This window comes from Peromyscus leucopus, chromosome 5 (assembly GCF_004664715.2).
Source record: "Peromyscus leucopus breed LL Stock chromosome 5, UCI_PerLeu_2.1, whole genome shotgun sequence".
NCBI lineage: Eukaryota > Metazoa > Chordata > Mammalia > Rodentia > Cricetidae > Peromyscus > Peromyscus leucopus.
In genome coordinates, this window is record NC_051067.1 from 97,413,273 (window position 1) to 97,433,902 (window position 20,630).

Consider the following 20,630-nt stretch of genomic DNA (forward strand, 5'->3'; position numbering starts at 1 on the left):
TTGTTCTAGAGCTTTCAGTTGTGCTGTTGGTATGAGATTTCTCCATCTTCTTTATGTGTGCATTTAGAGCTATGAATTTTCCTGTTATCACTGCTTTCATAGTGTCCCATAAGTTTGGGTGTGTTGTACTTTCATTTTCATTGAATTCTAGGAAATCTTTAATTTCTTTCTTTATTTCTTCCTTGACCCATTGGTGTTTCAGGTGGGCATTATTCAGTTTCTATGAGATTGTAGGCTTTCTATAATTTTTGTTGTTGTTGAAATCTAACTTCAAGGCATGGTAGTCCAATACAATACAGGAGGTTATTACAATGTTTTTGTATCTGTTGAGTCAAACATTTGCTATTTGTGGATGATATGATAGTATATATAAGTGACCCCAAAAATTCAACTAGGGAATTCCTACAGCTGATAAACTCCTTCAGTAAAGTGGCAAGATACAAAATCAACTAAAAAAATCAGTAGCCCTCCTATACACAAATGATAAAAGGGCTGAGAAAGAAGTCAGAGAAACATCACCCTTTACAGAAGCCACAAATAATATAAAATACCTTGGGATAACAATAACCAAACAAGTGAAGGACATGTTTGATAAGAACTTTAAGTCTCTAAACAAAGAAATTGAAGAAGATATCAGAAAATGGAAGGATCTCCCATGTTTATGGGTAGGTAGGATCAACATAGTAAAAATGGCAATCTTACCAAGAGCAATCTACAGATTCAATGCAATCCCCATCAAAATTCCAACACAATTCTCCACAGACTTAGGAAGAAAAATACTCAACTTCATATGGAAAAACAAAAAACCCAGGATAGCTAAAAGAATACTGTATAATAAAGCAACCTCTGGAGGCATCACTATCCCTGACCTCAAGCTCTACTATAGAGCTATAGTGAAAAAAAAAACAGCTTTGTACTGCCATAAAAACCGACATACAGACCAATGGAATCAAATTGAAGACCCTGACATTAATCCACACACATATGAACACCCAATCTTTGACAAAGAATCCAAAACTATACAATGGAAAAAAAGAATCTTCAAAAAATGGTGCTGGCATAACTGGATGTCAATATGTAAAAGATTACAAATAGATCCATATCTGTCACCATGCACAAAACTCAAGTCCAAGTGGATCAAAGACCTCAACTTAAATCCATTTACACTAAACTTGATAGAAGAAAAAGTAGGAAGTACTCTTGAATGCATTGGCATGGGAGATAACTTCCTAAATATAACACCAGCAGCACAGACACTGAGAACAACAATTAATAAATGGGACCTCTTGAAACTGAGAAGCTTTTGTAGGGCAAAAAACACAGTCAATAAGACAAAAAGACAGCCTACAGAATGGGAAAAGACCTTTACCAACCCCACATCTGTCAGAGAACTGATCTCCAAAGTATATAAAGAAGTCAATAAACTAGACATCAAAATACTGAACAATCCAATTAAAAAATGGGCTAAAAGGCTAAACAGAAAATTCTCAAAAGAAGAATATCAAATGGCTAAAAGACATTTAAAGAAATGTTCAGCACCCTTAATGTTCAGGGAAATGCAAATCAAAATGACTCTGAGATACCACCTTAGTACACCTGTTAGAATGGCTATGATCAAAAATACTAATAACAGTCTATGCTGGAGAGGATGCAGACTAAAGACTCCTCCACTGTTGGTGGGAATGCAAACTTGTACTTTGGAAATCAGTATGGCAGTTCCTCAGAAATTTGGAAATTGATCTACCTCAAGACCCAGTCATACCACTCTTGGGCATATACCCAAGGAATGCTCAATCATAACACAAGGACACATGCTCAACTATGTTCATAGCAGTGCTATTAGTAATAACCAGAACCCTAAAACAACCTAGATGCCAATCAACTGAAGAATGGATTAAGAAAATGTGGTACATATACACAATGGAGTACTACTCAGCAGAGAAAAACAATTACAGCATGAAATTTGCAGGCAAATTGATGGAACTAGAAAATATTATCCTGAGTGAGGTAACCCAAACCAGAAGGACAAACATGGTATATACTCACTCATAAGTGGATACTTTATATCTAAAGCAAAAAATAATCAGACTGCAACCCACAGTACCAGAGAAGCTATATAGCAGGGGGGACCCTAGGATGACTGTGGCTTATAATAAGTTTTGGTTTTACTCAATTACTGGGCAAGCCTCAGTGAAACATTTCACTATTAGGATAAGAATTTGTGCTATATCAAGCTGCTAATAGGAAATATATATATATATAGGATCTGAAGGAACTGGCCATCTTAAGAACTGGAGGGAGCACTCTCAGGGTAAGAAGACTCCAGCATTGGCAGGGCCATGGGGAATTTAAATTCCCCATCTCAGGAGCAACAAAATGTACAGTTGCTAAATGCTTGTGCCCTAAGCACAAGCACCCCAAAGAGACCACCAGAAACATGAACTCACTGAAATGCAAAAGGCAAAGCTTATTGAAGCTGTTCAAGCTGCAGCAGGGCCCTTGTCAAGCCATCCAACATAGTAGAGGCTGGAGAAGATACCCACCCCTCTGCAAGTTCAGTTTTTAAAGGCAAAAACCATAAGGTTACATCATTTAGGGGAGCTAGTACCGGTACAATTCTAATTGGCTCAAGTTTTAGGGGCTTTTCAGAATTTCTGTGTTATTTTACTTTGTGGTTTTAACTGGTTGTTTGTCAAACTTTATAGATTACCTCCAGCATTGGGGCATTCTGTGGTTAATCAATTGTTACGAGATAGTTCTTCAAACATCCTGACTTTGTACTTTGACTATCACTGGCATTGGGGCATTTTATGGTTAATCAGTTCCTACCAGGTGGCTCTTCAAACATCCTGACTTTGTCCTGGGACTTATGTCAGCAGCTCTGAGAATTTTGAAACTCAGGCCTGTTTCAAGCTGGGGTGAGTGCCTTGCTTGAAATGGGGGTGCTTTGGTTCTTTACTTGTCAAATAAAAAGCAGTACTGCACAATTTTTAAAGATAGAAATACAATGGCTCCTGAGACAGGAAATAAATAAAGGAAAAAGACCTTTCTCAACAGAGGAAATGAAAAGAAAAAAATAAAAAAGGAAATCTTCCCAATAGAGGAGAGGAAAGGAAAGGAAATAAAAGGAAATTTCCTGATAGAAAAGGGAGAGATTTTTAATCAAGAAAAAAAGGATTTTCTTTCAGGGACTAAGGGGGTCCAGTCCCTCAATAGTCCCCTCCCAGGGTCCAGGAAGAATCTACAACCAGCTGATAATTGATCTTGTTGAGAAGAAATGAATCTATGTATACAAAACTCCTTAGTCCATATACTTTATTATTCTGTGTCAGTTACAAGCTTATATTCTGCTCTCATATTTAGCTCATTTCTAGCCTGATTTCTCTCTACACTTGTCTGCGGTCCCCTCTAGGTTCTACCTTGATTTCTTCATCTAGTTCTGCCCCTTCTAGGTTCTCATCCATCTTGTTCCTTCCCATATCATCTCCTCTCCCATCTCCTTCTCTCTCCTCATCTCGTTCTTCCTCATCTTGTTCTTCCCCATCTGGCTTTTCCTCATCTTCCATCTCGTTCCTCTAGTACTCTCTTCTAGCCCTTCAGTCTACTTCTTCCCCATTCAGTTTGTTCCTCTCAAGTTCTTACCCATCTAGTTTTTCCATTCTCTATTCTCTTCTCTCTCCCCCACGTGCCCTGGAAGTCCTGGTATATATACACTTATAAGCAGTATTCCCTTAGCAGTGCAATGCCAGGCTTCTAGGGTCAAAGGGAGGGGTGATAAAAATCACACAGAGAGGCAATAAGCATTAATTATCATTTGCAACCACAAAGGGAAGTAACCAATGGGGAAATGAATTAACTAAAGGCTAAATTTGGGTAATATCTAAGAAGAGGGATCTTAAGTGCTCAACTATATAAACTCTTAAACGTGTTTGGTAGAAAATGTTAAGAATCTATAAGTTGCTAGGTCAATGGGAGAAAATAAAACTGTCTTCTTTTTTCCTGTGCTCCTATCTGCCCAAGCTATCTGCCATTTTTCTGCAGGGTGGGGGAAAGTGTGCTCAGTCACTAGGCAACCTGTGCACAGCTAGATAACTCTGGTGATAGTTAAAGGGAGATCTGGAACCAGAGGTAAGATTTGGGAAAGGAGGAAATAAAGTTTAATTGGCACATCAACCAGGCCTTCTCAAACAGGTAGCCTGGATGCTTAAGTCTGTTCTTAGAGAGTACAGAGGTATCTCTGATAAGGTACTTTCTTCCAACTGGGAATGGATCTGGCCAGATGCCGCCAATGATGATAATTACAGGGAGGCTTGAACTGGGGTTCTGGCTGAGCATAGCTGTCAGTGCAGAAGGTTGTCCAAATATTCCTAGAAGTGGTTAGGTAAGGAGTTAGCAGTCCATAAAGTTAGTAAGGCGGTAAGAAAGGATCAGGAAACTTGCATGTGGACTGTTATTACTGCTAGTCCTTGAAAGTGACCAAGGGAAAATCTGATTCCAGAGAAAGCCTTTCCTGAGGCAGTTCTCCAAACACCTGGAATGTGTATGTCCAGAGAGTGATCAGTTCACACTGTCAGCCCTTCTTAGGGAAAAGTCAATTGGGAAAACTATGAAGGCACACATGATTTTCATAACAGAATACAGCTGATATATAACAAGCCAAGTAACACCAAAAACTCCTTTGGATTTGGCTTCCTCTGGAGGAATTCCCTGATTCCTCCAGGTAGTGACTTTGCCATAGCCAGCTGAGTTCTTATGATATTCCTGCGGCCCGCAGCAATTTTCCTGGTTAAAAAGGGGTAAAATATTAAAACTAGGCCTAAAGACTAAAAGGCCCCATGAACAGAAATTATAGGAAAGAAAAATGCCTCTTCCCAGTAAAAGCAGAGGAAGAAAATATAAAAATTTCAGGATAGCTAAAACTTTGAGTTCTTTCTGCCTGCAAACTCAGAGTGTCAGTATCTGAATTACAAAGAATCAACAGGTGGCCTCACTACTGCAGCCTGAATACAGCAAGCTAGCCCAGAGCTTAGAATTTTATTTTCTGTTTGTTGAATGCTGATTTAAATGTTTTTTTATTTTTCCTTCAGAGCAGGAATAACTCAATATTAAAGATCCCTTCATGGGAAGTGTTTTCTGTTTTTCCCTAATGGTGGGAATAACTTATTACTAGTAGTCCCTTAATGGGAGGAAGAGGAAGTTTAAATGGCCCCAACTTCTGGTGAAGAATGGTTTCAGTCAGGACATGGATTGCTAAGTAGATGCTGTTTGAATTTCCAGAGATATTAATCATTCAATGTTTAGAGAATATTCTCATCTTTTGATTGTCTAATAAATGTTTGGATGAAGGTTTGATTTCCATGGTAGATAAACTAAAGAAATAGGATTCATAATTTTGAACTATATATTAGGGATGCTCTTGTCTGGTGATCATTACTGAGAATTTGACTGTACTCTTTAATTTGCTTTCTAGAAATTTTTGGTTAAATTCTATAAAAATATAAAACCTGAAACAGATTGGGTTGTTAGCTTATTAAATAATGTGATTGCTAGGATAAAAACCCATAGAAAATAATCTGTTACTGCTAAAGAGGTTACAAAATTATTTTTCCAGTAAATAAATACACGTAAATTCTTTGGTCCACATTGTGTTACTTGGGAATCTATAAAAAAGATCCTCTTTTTAAGATTTTATAAAAATACTCGAGTATTGCCTAAAGTTACCTCTTAAAATCCTATAGAGATTATATTTAATGCTTTTATAGATGGCATATGTAAAAAGGACCATGGAAATAGAAACTGATGATAGAATTGCTCAGTTATTATTGCTTCTATATCTTAAAGGCAAAATGTGCCTATATGTAAAACAAGAGGCTTTGAAAGTACATGAAAAAAGTTGTGTTGGCAAATACTTATCAATGATGAATGGCCTAAATTAAAAGTAAAATTAAATGGGATTGAGATTAAAGGATTATTGGATTCTGGTGCTGGATGTATCTATAATTTCACAAGAATCCTGGGATCCCAACTGGCCTTTACAAAAAAAGTCTCCACTCAATTTGTAGGCATTTGAACCTTATCTCAGATAAAACAATGTAGAATGGATTAAATATATATTGCTGATATAGCCATAAATTTATGGAAAAGAAATTTGTTACAATAATGATGAACTCAAATTAATATTCCTACAACTTCAGAAACAGCTCATAAATTGATGTTTAAATTGGGATACATTCCTGAAAGAGGCCTCAAAAAAATTATAAGGGAAGGTCATAGGCTATGCAGATTGTACAAAGGCAAGTTAAAGCAAGAATTGACTATCCAAATTTAGAGTAGGGGCTATTGACTGTAACCCAACTTTGTGTCAATACTTTGTAAATCAACCACTGTAAATGACTCGTAAACAATATCCTTAGTCTATTATTTATCATAATATGGATGGTGTTTTATTGGTTGCTTCTGATACAGATACCTTAGGGGGAAAATGTTTAATGTAGCACAGAAAAATTTACCTGTTGGGGATTACAAATTTCTCCTGAAAAAAATATGTTTAGGCTATAAATTAAATAAACTGAGAGTTCGGCTGCAGAAGGTACAGATTAGGAGAGATTAACTGCATATTCTCAATGATTTTCAAAAATTATTGGATGATATTAACTGGTGGAGGCCTACAATTGGATTGTCTACTCAAAAATTAACTAATTTGTTCTTAAATTCTACAAGGTGAATCAGATTTAAACAGTCCAAGACAGTTAACTGCTGAGGCTGAAAAAGAATTAACCCTGGTAGAACAAAAATTACAAAATGCTTATGTGGATAGATTAGACCTTATAAAGAAATGCTTGTTGAACAGAAGGGGGAAATGTGTAGCCCCCCAGAGATAGACTGACTAATACCCTACTAATTTTAAAATTTTTTAAATGCTAATGAAACAGGAACAAAATTGAGTTATGGAAAGAATTGCTGAATCAAGTCAGCCCATGTATTATAAATATTTTAATATCAAAATAGTCCAGGGAAAGTGTTAAGTTAGGGCCAAGGTTATGCTTATGTTTCCAAAGGAGACCTTTGCAATAACTAATCCTTCTACCTGGAGACAGCTTAAGAGTTTGTGTGACAAAGGAGAGATGATACTTCTCATGACTCACAAGCTTCTGAATGCTACCAATTTATTTCTTGCTGTGCTTTCTATGGTAATGGTGCAGGTAAAGAAGATGGACCATAATTATTGGGCTTGTATCCCCAGTCCTCCAGTTAACATAGCAGTAAAATGGGGAGATAGGAATATCCCTGTAGTGGTTAATGAATTTTCTTGGCTACCTGGTCCTTATGATAACTGAGGTCCTGCTCAGCCAATGGAGGACGGTAAAGTGATTGACAATTATACTGTTGGAATACAAGGAATATCTATTTGCACGGGAAATGGAATTCAATACCTAAAAATAACATCTCAAGTATGGCTATCCAGAGTCAATACTACCCAAGATTATCATAATAAGTTTTATGTGCTTCATGCATCCAGTTTTAAAGGACAAGAGATTAATGCTACTAATTCCATAAATCGATCATTCTGTGAGATGAGGGTTACCAACAAGAAATCTGACCTGGTACATTGGCAACAGTGTAAGAGTGAGAAACTTGGAGTGCTAATTAACATCTCCAAGGAGACATCATTGACTGGAGCCCTTGCATCTCCCCTCAAGGAAAATATTCTCACTCAGAGTTAAGATGAAAATGGTACAATATAAATGGAACTGTGGAAATCAGTGCTTCTATTAATGAACCTATTTGGTGGAATGGAGTTGGAATGGCAAGTCCTCTCTTGCAATTTGACAATTCAATTCAAACTAACTTGTGGAAATTGGCAAGTGCCTTCCACCCTCTTAAGGCATGGGAAGGAAAATTAAACATTAAGGATGATAAGTACACTTTGTCTTTTAGACTAAATGAAAGCCATCCTATTATGTCATATGTACAATTACCTTACTTGCTATCAAAGGGGCCTGTACAATGCACCCAAGTAATTACAACATCACTTGCGAATGGCTTACCCTTCATACCTGTGTTAATTCTAGTATGTTTTTAAATTTGACCTCTGAAAGTTTGTATATTCTTAGAGCAAGGCTAAATATCTGGATACCAGTGAAGTTGTCAAGGCCACAGCAAGACTCTCCTGGGGTGATCTTGGTACAGAAGCTTGCTGAAGGAATATTAAAAAGAACACATCATCTGGTTGGACTGGTGGTTGTAGTTATTATGGAAATCATTGCATTGACAGCTATGGCAGCAACAGCTGCAGTGGTGCTTCATAAAGAAATCCCAACTGCCGAATTCATTAGAGACTGGCATAGACATTCAGAAGAACTTTGGACTGAACAAAATAAAATTTAAATGAGTAGTAAATGAATTAGCTTAATTAAGGTAAGCTGTTGTATTGCTAGGGGATCAGTTAGATATTTTGAAGGAGCAGCTAATATTAAAATGTGATTGGAATGTTTCTTGCTATTGTATCACATCCTTAAGATTCAATGAAAGCAAATATGATGGAGAAAAGATAAGGATGCATTTGCTGGGTCACCCTAATTCTTCTCAAATGGTTTTTGACTTACAGAAAGAAATCAAAGAAACTTTTGCAAAATAGTTACCTGATACAACAGGAACAGATATTATGAAAAATCTATCAGATACAATAGACTCATTCAATTCTATGAATCACTTTAATAGATTTCTTATCCTAGCAGGTGTTGTCCTTTTCTAGCAATAGTAACTTTATTGGCTTTAAAATATGTTTTGGGGGCTGGAGAGATGGCTCAGCCGTTAAAGGCTAGGCTCACAACCAAAAATATAAAATATGTTTTGGTACACTTACATAAGATTGTGAGGCAAATAGAAAGAAAGCTATATTTACTGTAAGACTACATAACCTTTGAGATAAATGATTCTTTTTTAAAGAAATGGGTAATTTGTAGTGCACTCCTGCTGGGCTCCTGACCTGGTTCCAGAGAATACCATCTAGCCCTAATCCTTCCTTTGTTTAACCACACCTTTTATTTCTCTTACCTTTTGTTTTTCTTATCTCCTGTGTAAATATTGAGAGTCAAGAATCAGAGAGTCCTCCAAGGATCAAAAGGACTATGCAAAATTTGGTCCAGGAAACCTAGAAGACCATGGTACCTGAAAAATCAAGTAATTTGCACTTTGCATTTGGTCTCTGGGAGCTCCAATTAGCATGCTTTGAAGGTACAGAAATTAATTGGCTGAACTGTAATGGAAAAAAATAAAACTGCCCTAGGTGAAGGGATAGTGCTTCAGTCCTTCAAGGCTGGACCCCCGTGCAGCCATGAAAGGCTATATTAATTCTTAAGATGCTTCTGAGTCTTCTTTCCATTGACCTGTATGAACCCACATACCTATGTCATGACACAGAGATACAGAGGTGAGCATTTGCTATGGTTCTGCAAACTATAATGTCTCCCTGTGATTTCAGACAAACCCATCCCTACTGAAGCTCACACAGAAAACACTGTAGAAGAATAATTAAATGTCAATTATGTGCAACATGGATTATGTCAGAATATGTGGAATCAGCCCTATCTACCCACCTGAAACCATGCACAATGTAGAAACCTCTGCAACTCAAAACTGCTCCTGCTCTGTGACATTGAAGTCAATAACCCCACATTCACCATGGCATGGCTTGTGGTCTCTCTTACAGTTCTCGATAACTACCTCCCATTGGTACTCCAGATTGCTAAACCTTCCCAGGGTCCCACATTAGCCTAGGCCACACAAAATGGCCTCAGGACATTGCCACCTCCCCTCCTGGGTGATCAGTGGTGAAGTAACTCAGATAGCACAGGCCTTCTCTGATCTGCACGTCCATGCCAGATCCCTAGTACTTTTGTAGAAATTCTTCCAGTCTCCCAGAGTACTTCCTTTTACTCTTCCAAGACATGGAGTGTTTTGTGTGAACAATCCATTTCACACTCAATTTACTGTAACATGAATTGCTAAACAGTCTTATTAATAATTAAAAAACCTGGAGCCAGGTATTAGGGTGAAAACTTAAAGATCAGAGAGTATGCCAGCCATGTTCTACCTCTAGGAACTCCCCAGCCCAAGAGAGCTACTTCAAGTATACTCATGCCTATATAACTTTCTGTACCCTACCATCTTACTTCCTCTCTCTGCCCAGCTACATCACTTTCCTCTTTCCACCTAGCTCTATCATTTTCTGTCTGTCTGTACAGATTAAAAGCATGTACCACAATTCCTGGCTCTGTTCCCATTGTGGCCTTGAACTCACAGAGATCCAGATGAATCTCTGCCTCCCAAATGCTAGGATTAAAGGCATGTGCTACCACTGCCTGACCTCTATGTTTAATATAGTGGCTGGCTTTTTACTCTGATCTCCAAGTAAACTATATTTATTAGAGCACAAATAAAATATCACCACATTTTCCCTTTTTTATCTAAATAAAAATTATAACTAATATAAGAAAAACCATATACAGTAAGTATAATAACTATATACAAGCAATAAGTATATCAACAATGTCTAGTCCATTTGCATTTGACAAATTCAGAGAAAATATTTCATTATCTATCCTATTTTGGTGGGTCTAAATGTACCTAATTTACTTTCTTATCCTAACTTGCATTACCAACCAAAAACTATGTTTTGATGTCTTTCAAACTTTTACACTTTACACCTCTTAGTGCATTTCTTTTATGAATTTGCTAACAAAACTATAATTATCTAATCTTCAACTCCCTTAAAGACCTGAGAAGGAAATGATATTAACTGAGTAAGGAGGAAGTGTAAACAAGCAACTTCAAAAAAAAAATTGAAAAATGACTGAAGCAGCTGGCTGCCTAGACAGTCAGCCAAGTTTTTTCTACAACATTGGGGCATCCATTCTTTGGCCTACAGGCTTAGCATATCTGACAAAATTGTCTGTGAAGCAGTATTTTCTAAAGATCCTTCTTACCTTGTCTTGGCAAAGGTAAGAAGTCCTTTCTTTTGTGTCCTGCTTGTCCATTTTGGATAGCATACTGTCAGCAGTCAATGTGAGGACACTTTCTTGCACAGTGGCTAACTTTTGTCACAGTAAAAGTAAACTCCATATGGAGCTTCATCAGTGCCCATTTTCTTCTCTGAAGTAGATTGGTGCTGACAAGAACAGATATGTCTTATTGTGATAAAAAGAATAAAAATCTATGTTATTAAAACATCACCAATGACATATTTTGTAGATCTCTGAAGTGTTTGCAGATGACCCATATATCTAAAATATATCTCTGTTTGACCTTGAAAACATACCTAAAAGTTTGATTGTAGTGACTAACTACTAACCTGCATTTCTTTACTATTCAAAATAGTTGGTAATAACTTTCAAAGATTAGAAAATTGCATTACATTATTAAATGAACTGTATAGGTACAATACCTTAAACAAGATTAGAAATATATGTGCAGTATTTTCTAACAAAATCAATTTCAAATTTGTATATATATATATATATATAAAATTTGTATACAATACAAAAATCCAATCCAATATAAAATATTTAAAACTATTAGTGGCTTTTTAAAAGTAGATTCAATAATCTAACATTTTATCTTTTTTTCATTATTTTTATTAAGAAATTTTCTATTTACTCTAGATAACACTACAGATTTCAACTCCTCCCTCCTCCCACCCACCAGCATTCCTTCCCAAGCCACCCCCCATCCACACATTCTCCAAATCAAGGTCTCCCATGAGGAATCAGCAGAGACCAGGACACTAAGCTGAGGTAGGTCAATGCCCTCCCCACCATACCAATATGGTGATATTTTATTTGTACTGAAATGTGATTTTATTTGTATGTTAATAAATAAAGTTGCTTGGGGGTCAGAGCTAATAGCAAGCCATAGCAGAGCAGGGCATTGGTGATGTACACCTTTAATCCCAGCTCTTGGGAGGCAGAGCTAGGTGGATCTCTGTGTGTTCAAGGATACAGCCAGCATGGAGACACATTCCTTTAATCTCAGTACCAACCTTAGAAGACTTGGAGGTCTGTACACACAGGCCGTGATGAGGCAGTCATGTGGTTGGGTTTACAACCAATGATAAAACAGAACAGAAAGTCTATATAAAGACAAATATACAGGAAGTAGGTCTCTTAACTAAAGAGGGTAGCTGCAACAGTGAAGGGTAAGGCTCTTAGCTCTGACCTCTTGGGCTTTCATCTTTGCATTGGTTCTGTGTTTCTTATTTAATGAGATGGTTACTTCTACAATTGGCACCCAACATGGGGCACAAACCCACAACCCTGAGATTAAGAGTCTCATGCTCTACTGACTGAGCTAGCTGGGATGACCCCAAGTGGTTACCCGCAGCTGGAGCTAATTGCTTAAAGTCAGTGCTACAAACAACTCAGGCCTGCCCTGCCGCACATATCCCCTGCCTGTTAAGCCAGTGCATGTGGTCGGAGCTTAAGTAAGCTGGAGCCCAGGCTTGACTCTTCTCAAGCGGGAACATGTGGCTGGATTTAAGGTTTTATCCAGAACTTGTGGCTATGCTTTCTTGCTCTCTCTCTCTCTCTCTCTCTCTCTCTCTCTCTCTCTCTCTCTCTCTGGATTCACACCTTGAACACTAGGTGGCTGTTTTGAAATTCTCTCGGATTTCTACTGTTCTATGCAGACTTCATAAGTCAATTAAGATATATTTTTATCTTATTTGCAATAATAAAGGAAACTATTTAAAAGAGAATTTTTTCCACATTAAAAAAATGGGTTTTATGTGTACACTGGAAGAAAATTGGGCTTTGTTTGAAATTTTAGGCAGTCTAACAATGGAACAACTATATGAAAAGATTAATGTTGATTGAATTATGCACTTTATTACTTTTCTTATCCTCATTTTACTATTTAAAAAGATAGTCAAGTTAAGTGCCAGGATAAAAGTTTCAAAAAAAACTGTCAAACCTGTTAAAATGAATTATAGAGAAATACAAATTCAGACAGAAGAATTTAACAGTGAAATTGTTTCAAGATTGGATCATAAGGTTACAGAAAGAAAGCCTTTTTTCACACAGTGACCCTTAATTTATCTGTTAACTGTACAGCAGTTACCCGATGAAGTGAATACACAGAATATTTAGGCTCCAATTGAAATGTTACATTTACAAAGGTTTAAGGAGGCAATAGTATCTTATAGCATGCATTCACCATATGTAAAGCAAATGTTAAACACCTGGTCAACGTATAATAGCATTATACCACAGGACTGGCAGGAGCTGACACATGCTGTTCTGGAACCCAGACAAAGGCTCCAGTGACAAATGTGGTTTAAAGAATAGGCTAAAAACATAGAAAAACAATGGAGGGATAAAGGAATACAAGACTTCCAGGATCAGCTCGTTGGAGAAGGCCAATATGCTGCAATACTAAGACATGGTTTATATGACAACTAATTCTATGTTGAATGGCAGCCTGAATACATGGGACAGAGTTGAGGAACCAGGAAAGAAAACTGAATCATTTACAAAGGTTATACAAAGCCCAAAAGAATCTTTCACAGATGTTTTTTACAAAGACTGGCTTCAGCAGTAAAGAGAATGGTCCAGAATTCAGAAGCTAGTCAGATAATAATTGAACCGTTGGTTTTGAGAACATGAATGCAGCATGCAAAAGAATAATTAGGTTATTAAAGGCAAGATTTACACCCTTGGAAGATTGCATTAGAGACATGGTTAATGTTGAGGCTCATGACCATGATGGTATGTGGGCAGGAGAAGCAATTTTAAAAGGTTTGAGAAATGTTAGATGATTTGCATGCATGTGGAAAGCAAGGACATTTGAAAAGGGACTTTAAACAGGTCATTTCTAGAAACAATGTTTCTTCAAGGAACAATGGCAACAGAATGCCCCTTCCTTCTGGAGTATGCAGAAGTTGTGGTAAGAGAAAACACTGCACCAATGAATGTAGATCAACAAGGGAGAGGCAAGGTCTTCAAAAATCTCCCAGAGGGGCCTCAGACAGGCCTCCACAGCAAATCCAGTTCAAACCTTTCCTGCAGTCACAGAGGAAACCCCTACTCAGAGCAATAAAATAACCAAATGCCTATAAATCATGTTGCTCAGGATAATGAAACAGAGAATAGAAAATTCAGGAAAAAAACATAAAGAAAATTTTTGGCAAACTTCTACTGATGAACAAAGACCAAAATTATCAATAAAAATAAATGATGTTTTGTTGTCTGGTCTGGTAGACACAGGTGTGGATGTTACTATAATTGCACCAGAATTTTGGCATCCAATTTGGCCTCTTCAGGAGGTGAACGTTCAACTGTGAGGAATTGGGACATTATCTCAAGTGAAACAGAGTGCAAGATGGCTTGGATATGTCCAGAAGGATAGAGAGAAAAATTAAAACCATATGTGGATAACATAGCTATGAACCTGTGGGTAACAATGGAATACTCAGATTAACATCCCTCCAACCTCAGAAACAAATCATAAACTAACACATGTTTCTGAGAGAAATATTAGAAGATATTCTAATGAGTGGTCACCAGCCATCCATGTTATACAAGAAGAGGGCACAACAACTGATGATCTTCCAAAGACAACAAAAGCTCTACCTTTAAAATGGTTAACAGACAAGCCTGTATGGGTTCAGCAATGGCCTTTAACAACAGAGAAACTCCAGGCTTTAGAAGAGCTGGTAGAAGAACAGTTAAATGCTCAGCATATTGAAGAATCAACCAGTCCTTGGAATTCTCCTGTATTTGTTATTAAAAAGAAATCTGGTAAATGGAGAATGATAACAGATCTTAGAGCAATTAACAAAGTAATTCAGCCAATGGGCTTTCTACAATCTGGAATTCCTTTGCCTACTCTGTTACCAAAATGATGGCCTCTCATAGCTATTGATTTAAAAGACTGTTTCTTTTCAATACCCTTACAAGAAAAAGACAGAGAAAGATTTGCTTTTACAGTGCCTACTTATAATAATTCTCAACAGGTTGAAAGATTTCAATGGAGGGTCCTTCCACAGGGCATGTTGAATAGCCCAACTCTGTGCCAATATTGTGTACAACAGCTATTGAAAGCAACATGTAAAAAATTTCCTAAATGTATAATTTATCATTATATTATGATATTTTACTAGCTGACTCAAATGCAGATACTTTAGAAAAAATGTTTGAGGAAGTAAAGAAAATTTTGCCCTGCTGGAGATTACAAATTGCTCCAGGAAAGATACAAAGAGGAGATTCTATTAATTATTTAGGATATAAAATAGAGCTACAAAAAATTAGACCCCAAAAGGTGCAAATTAGGAGAAATAGACTACAGACACTTAATGACTTTCAAAGATTATTTGGAGACATTTCTCATCTAGGAACTGTTGTTGCGGTAAAAAAATAATGAACTGAATAATTTGTTCAAAACTTTAGAAGGTGACAAGGACTTAAATAGTCCAAAAGAATTATCACCTGAAGCTGAGAAAGAATTGGCCTTGGTAGAAAAGAAAGTACATGAAGGACACATGGATCATATTGATCCAAAGCTGGATTGCATTTGGTTATTTTACCTTCTAGATATTCTCCTACAGGAATATTAATGCAGAGGGAAGATATTATATTGGAATGGATATTTATACCAAATAAACCAAATAAAAAATTAAAAACTATCTCTGACTTGATTTGGAAAGGAAAATTGAGACTTTGTCAATTAGCAGGAATAGACCCAGCAGAAATGGTCATACCTTTAACTAAAGAGGACATTGAAAAATTATGGACAGAAAGTGAACCTTGGCAAAGAGCTTGCAGTAATTTTTGGGAGAAATTAACAGTAAATATCCCAAAAGCAATAGAATTGATCTTATTGATTAATTGATTAATTAAGCTGATTGGATCTTGCCTCGAATTGTTATGGCCATCATTGGCATACCTACACAAATCCAAACTGACAATGCTCCAGCATATGTCTCTGTTAAAATGAAACAGTTTTTTGCTTATTACAATATAAAGCATATTTCAGGCATAGCACATAATCCTTCAGGTCAAGCAGTTATAGAAAGATCAAATAGAACTCTAAAGGATATACTAAATAAACAGAAAAGGGTAACAAAACCTCCCAGAAATAGACTGCATAATGCTCTATTAACTTTGAATTTTCTCAATGCCAATGAGATAGGAACAACAGTTGCAGAGAGACATTGGATAATAGAAAAAACTACAGAATTAAATCAGCCTATATACTTTCAGGATGTGCTGACCTCAGAATGGAAACCAGGATATGTGTTACGTTGGGGATGAGGTTTTGCTTTTGTTTCTACAGGAGAAGATAAGCTGTGGGTACCATCAAAATTGATCAATGTTCGATTTGAACAAGAGAGACCTCTTAATTAGAGGAGGTGATAGTTCATCAACCAATATGACCATCCAATTTAAACTAACTTATACCAGTAACACATGCCTTCTTATTTAATCAGATAATAACTTGCCAAAAAGAAACATCCCCAAAATTAGTCTTGGGGAAAGGTTTTTTTGTCTTTTAGGAGAATGTAGGCTAAGTAATTTGAAAAACACTGTACAAATGAGACATCTGAAGAAAAAGGACAAATTATCTAGAAAAAAATGTCCCAAGAAAAAGAGTAAAATGGCTTATAAAATTTCATAAGTCTTTTGTTTCTGCTCTTCTCTAAAGACATTCAACACAATTGGTATTCTTGTAGTCCTAGTTCAATTAAAATTTAAAGCTGGATTTGGAGTTGGAGAATGGCTCTCTCTTTTAAACACAAGCATGTTGTTAAAAGGAAAATGCAAACTCCCTGTATCATGCCAGAAGAAAAAAGCCATCTTCTGCTATGTGACAGGAGAAAAGCCAAATTAATTAAGGGACTATTCTATTACTAATCTCAACTCTTTGATTCTATTCTGATTCTTTAAACTTTTCTTAAAGTATAAATTTTATATCAAAATTTACAAGAGTAATATATATACATTTTAAACTTTGTTAAGATGTGAATGATCATATAGAGTACTAACTAATTCTAGAAAGTAAAAAGGCTTCAATTAGCTCCATATTTATGTTTTTGTGTTCGAGTCTCTTATCAGTTTTCTGCAGGAAATCACGGCCAGGCCTATCATCAACTGAAGTCTCCAGGAAGAAGATGGGGTCCCACAACAACAACAATTCCACATGGACAATAATAATATCACTAAGCTGACAAACATCATCTACAGATCAGCTTTGAACTACAAGGTGCTCAGAGCAATTTTGAGATCAAGAGCTGAGATGACCCAGTCTCAGAGACTACTTGAATGAGGACTTGAGATAAACCCTGAACTTTGGCATTATACACAGACTGGGTAATGAAGGATATAGTTATCTTTCCTAGAATTTGACAATTGACCTAAAATTTTTCTTTTCAGTATAAAGATACCTTTGCCCATACCTAGCAGGAAGCAATTTTAAGAATAAGATGCCCACATTTCCAAAGAGGTGGTGTGGGGCAGGTGGTTTTTTAGTCTTTTAATGGGTTTTGGGTCTGGGATAATTTTCATTATTTAGGGGGGTTGGTTACAAGTTTCTGTCTTGGGTTAGGAAAATGGCTAAACAAAGTAGGTTAGATTTAAGGTTCTTGTTTTTTTTTTAAAGAAAAGTAAAGAAAAATAAAAAAGACAATTACTAGTTTTAAATACATTGGATTGGATTGTTTTATATTATATACAAGTTATATATATTGAAATTGATATTGTTAGAAAATGCTATATGTATATTTCTAATTATATTTATACCATTCATTTAACAATGTAATGCATTTTTTGATCCTTGAATGTTATTATAACCAACTATTATGATATAAAGAAATGAAAGTTAGTAGTTAGACATTATAATAGAACTTGTAGTCATATTATGTATGTTTTTAAAATTGAGCAGATATATTTTAGACAGGTCATCTTAAAACCCTTCAGAGATCTACAGAATATGGCATTTCAAATGTTTTAATTACTTAGAAAATTTTTCTTTTTTGTTATGACTATGAGACATGTCAGCTCCTGGCAGTACCAATCTACTTCAGAGAGAATATGGGCATTGAAGAAACTGCATATGGAGTTAACTTTCATTGTGGCAAAAGTTACCCACTGGACAACAACTCACTCAGACACAAGCACATCTTATATTCAGTAAAGGAGGGGATGGGCTGATGTCAAGGCAGAAGTACATACAATAACATAAAGAGCAATACAGCATCACTAGAACCCAGCCCGCTCCAACAGCAAGACCTGAATATCACAAGGTAGAAGAAGCAGAAGAAAATGAACTTAAGAATAGCATCATAAAGGTGCTAGAGGCTTTTCAAGAAAAATGAAAGTGAAGAAAAGGCAATCAAAAAATTGGAAGAAATCTGTAAGGAAAGAGAGGAAAAGACAAATAAAAAGTTGGAAAAAAACCCAATAAATCCCTTCAAGAAAATCATGAAAAAGCAATTAAACATTGAGGGAAACAGTTCAAGACCTGAAAAGTGAAATAGAAACAATGAAGAAGACACAAACAGAGGAAATACTGGAAACAGAAAATCTGAAGAAATGAACAGGAAACACAGATGCAAACATAACCAACAGAATACAAGAGACAGGAGAGCAAATCTCTGGTGTAGAGGATACAATAGAGGAAATAGATTCATCAGTCAAAGAAAATGCCAAAGCCAAAAAAGCCATGACACAAAATGTCCAAGAAATCTAGGACACCATGAAAAGACCAAACCTAAGAATAATAGGGATAGAGGAAAGATAAGAATACCAACTCAAAGGCACAGAAAATATATTCAACAAGACCATAGAATAAAACTTTCCCAACTTGAAAAAGGAAATACCTATGAAGATACAAAAAGCCTATAGAACACCAAACAGACTAGATACCCCCTCCAAATCTTCTCGACACATAATAATTAAACAACTAAACCTACAGAATAAAAAAGAATATTTAAGAGCAGCAAAGGAAAAAGGCCAAGTGACTTATAAAGGAACAGCTTATAACTAACATAAGAAAAACTATATACAAAATTACAATAACTATATACAATATATACAAGTAATAAATACCTAAACAATGTCTAGTTCATTTGTATTTGACAAATTCAGAGAAAATAATTCCATTATCTATCCTATTGTATCTAATTCACTTTCTATCCTAATTAATCTTCAACTATAACTAACTAATCTTCAACTACCTCAGAGACCCAAGAAGGAAATAATATTAGCTAACAGAAATAAAAACAGGAAGTACATGCAAGCAACTTCCAAAAAAATTGTGTGTTGACAGAAACAGCCAGCTGCTTGAACAGTCACCAGAGGTTTCTCTGCAGTGTTGGGGCATCATCTTCAGCCTAAAGGCTTGGGATATCTGACAGACTCATGTGTGAAGTAGGATGTACACAAGGTCAACAGTTCAAATTCACATTAGGTGAGAGCAGAATAACACCTGATTTCTCAGTGGATACTTTGAAAGCCAGAAGGACCTGGACAGATGTAATGCAGACACTAAGAGACTATGGATGCCAGGCTAGACTAATATACCCAGCAAAACTTTGAACGATCATATATGGAGTGAACAAGACATTCCAAGACAAAACCAGATAAAAACAATATCAATCCACAAATCCAGCCCTACACAAAGCACTAGAAGGAAAATTCCAACCTAAGTAAATCAGATACACTCACAAAAACACAGGAAATAGATAACCCCACAGCAGTAAACCCTAAAGAAGAGAAGCACATACACACTACCACCAAAAGATAACAGCCACTAGCAATCACTGGTCATTAATATCCCTTAATATCAATGGACTTATTCACCTATAAAAAGACACAGGCTAACAGAATGGATATGAAAGCAGGACCCATCTTTCTGCTGCAAGAAGAAACACACCTTAATTTCAAAGATAGTCACTACCTCAGAATCAAAGGCTGGGAAAAGACTTTCTTTTTTTTTTTTTTTTTAAACCTCCAAAACACTTTTATTTAAAACTCTGAATGTAGAAAAATAGCTTTAATTACATACAGAAATAAAACTCTTTAAGTTAAATTAGTTCACATGGTTTGGTGTGTAGGTTCAAGTTTTAATAGCACTTACTATTTGAAAAAATCCAGAATATAAATCCTTATTCTCAAAACAAGAGGGAGGAGTAATTTTCTCAGATCATTCCTGTTATGTTATGCAGTAATAGGCATGACTCCTCTGTTTCCTTTGGTTCTCAAGCAGACGCCATTTAATGTTGATAAATAGTATCTGCAGCTCACACTTCATACTTTATAATATGCGACAACCACGATTTAGAGAACACACAGAAACAAATAATGGTTAAAAGAGACAGACAAACCTAGTAGACTGGTTTCACAGTTTCTTTCAATTTGTGTTAGAAGTATTTAAAAAGCAATTATTTCACAATTACCATTTTGTTACACACGCATCATCATCCATAGTCCCTTGGCACAAAAAAGTGAAACACTGTATACCCTCCTAGGTACAGTTTTGACATGACAGAACCGAAAGAAAGCTAAGGAGAGAGAGAAGAGAGAGAAGAAAAGAAAAGGCAACACTCTAAAATTTCTTTGAGGCCAAGAAACACCTGA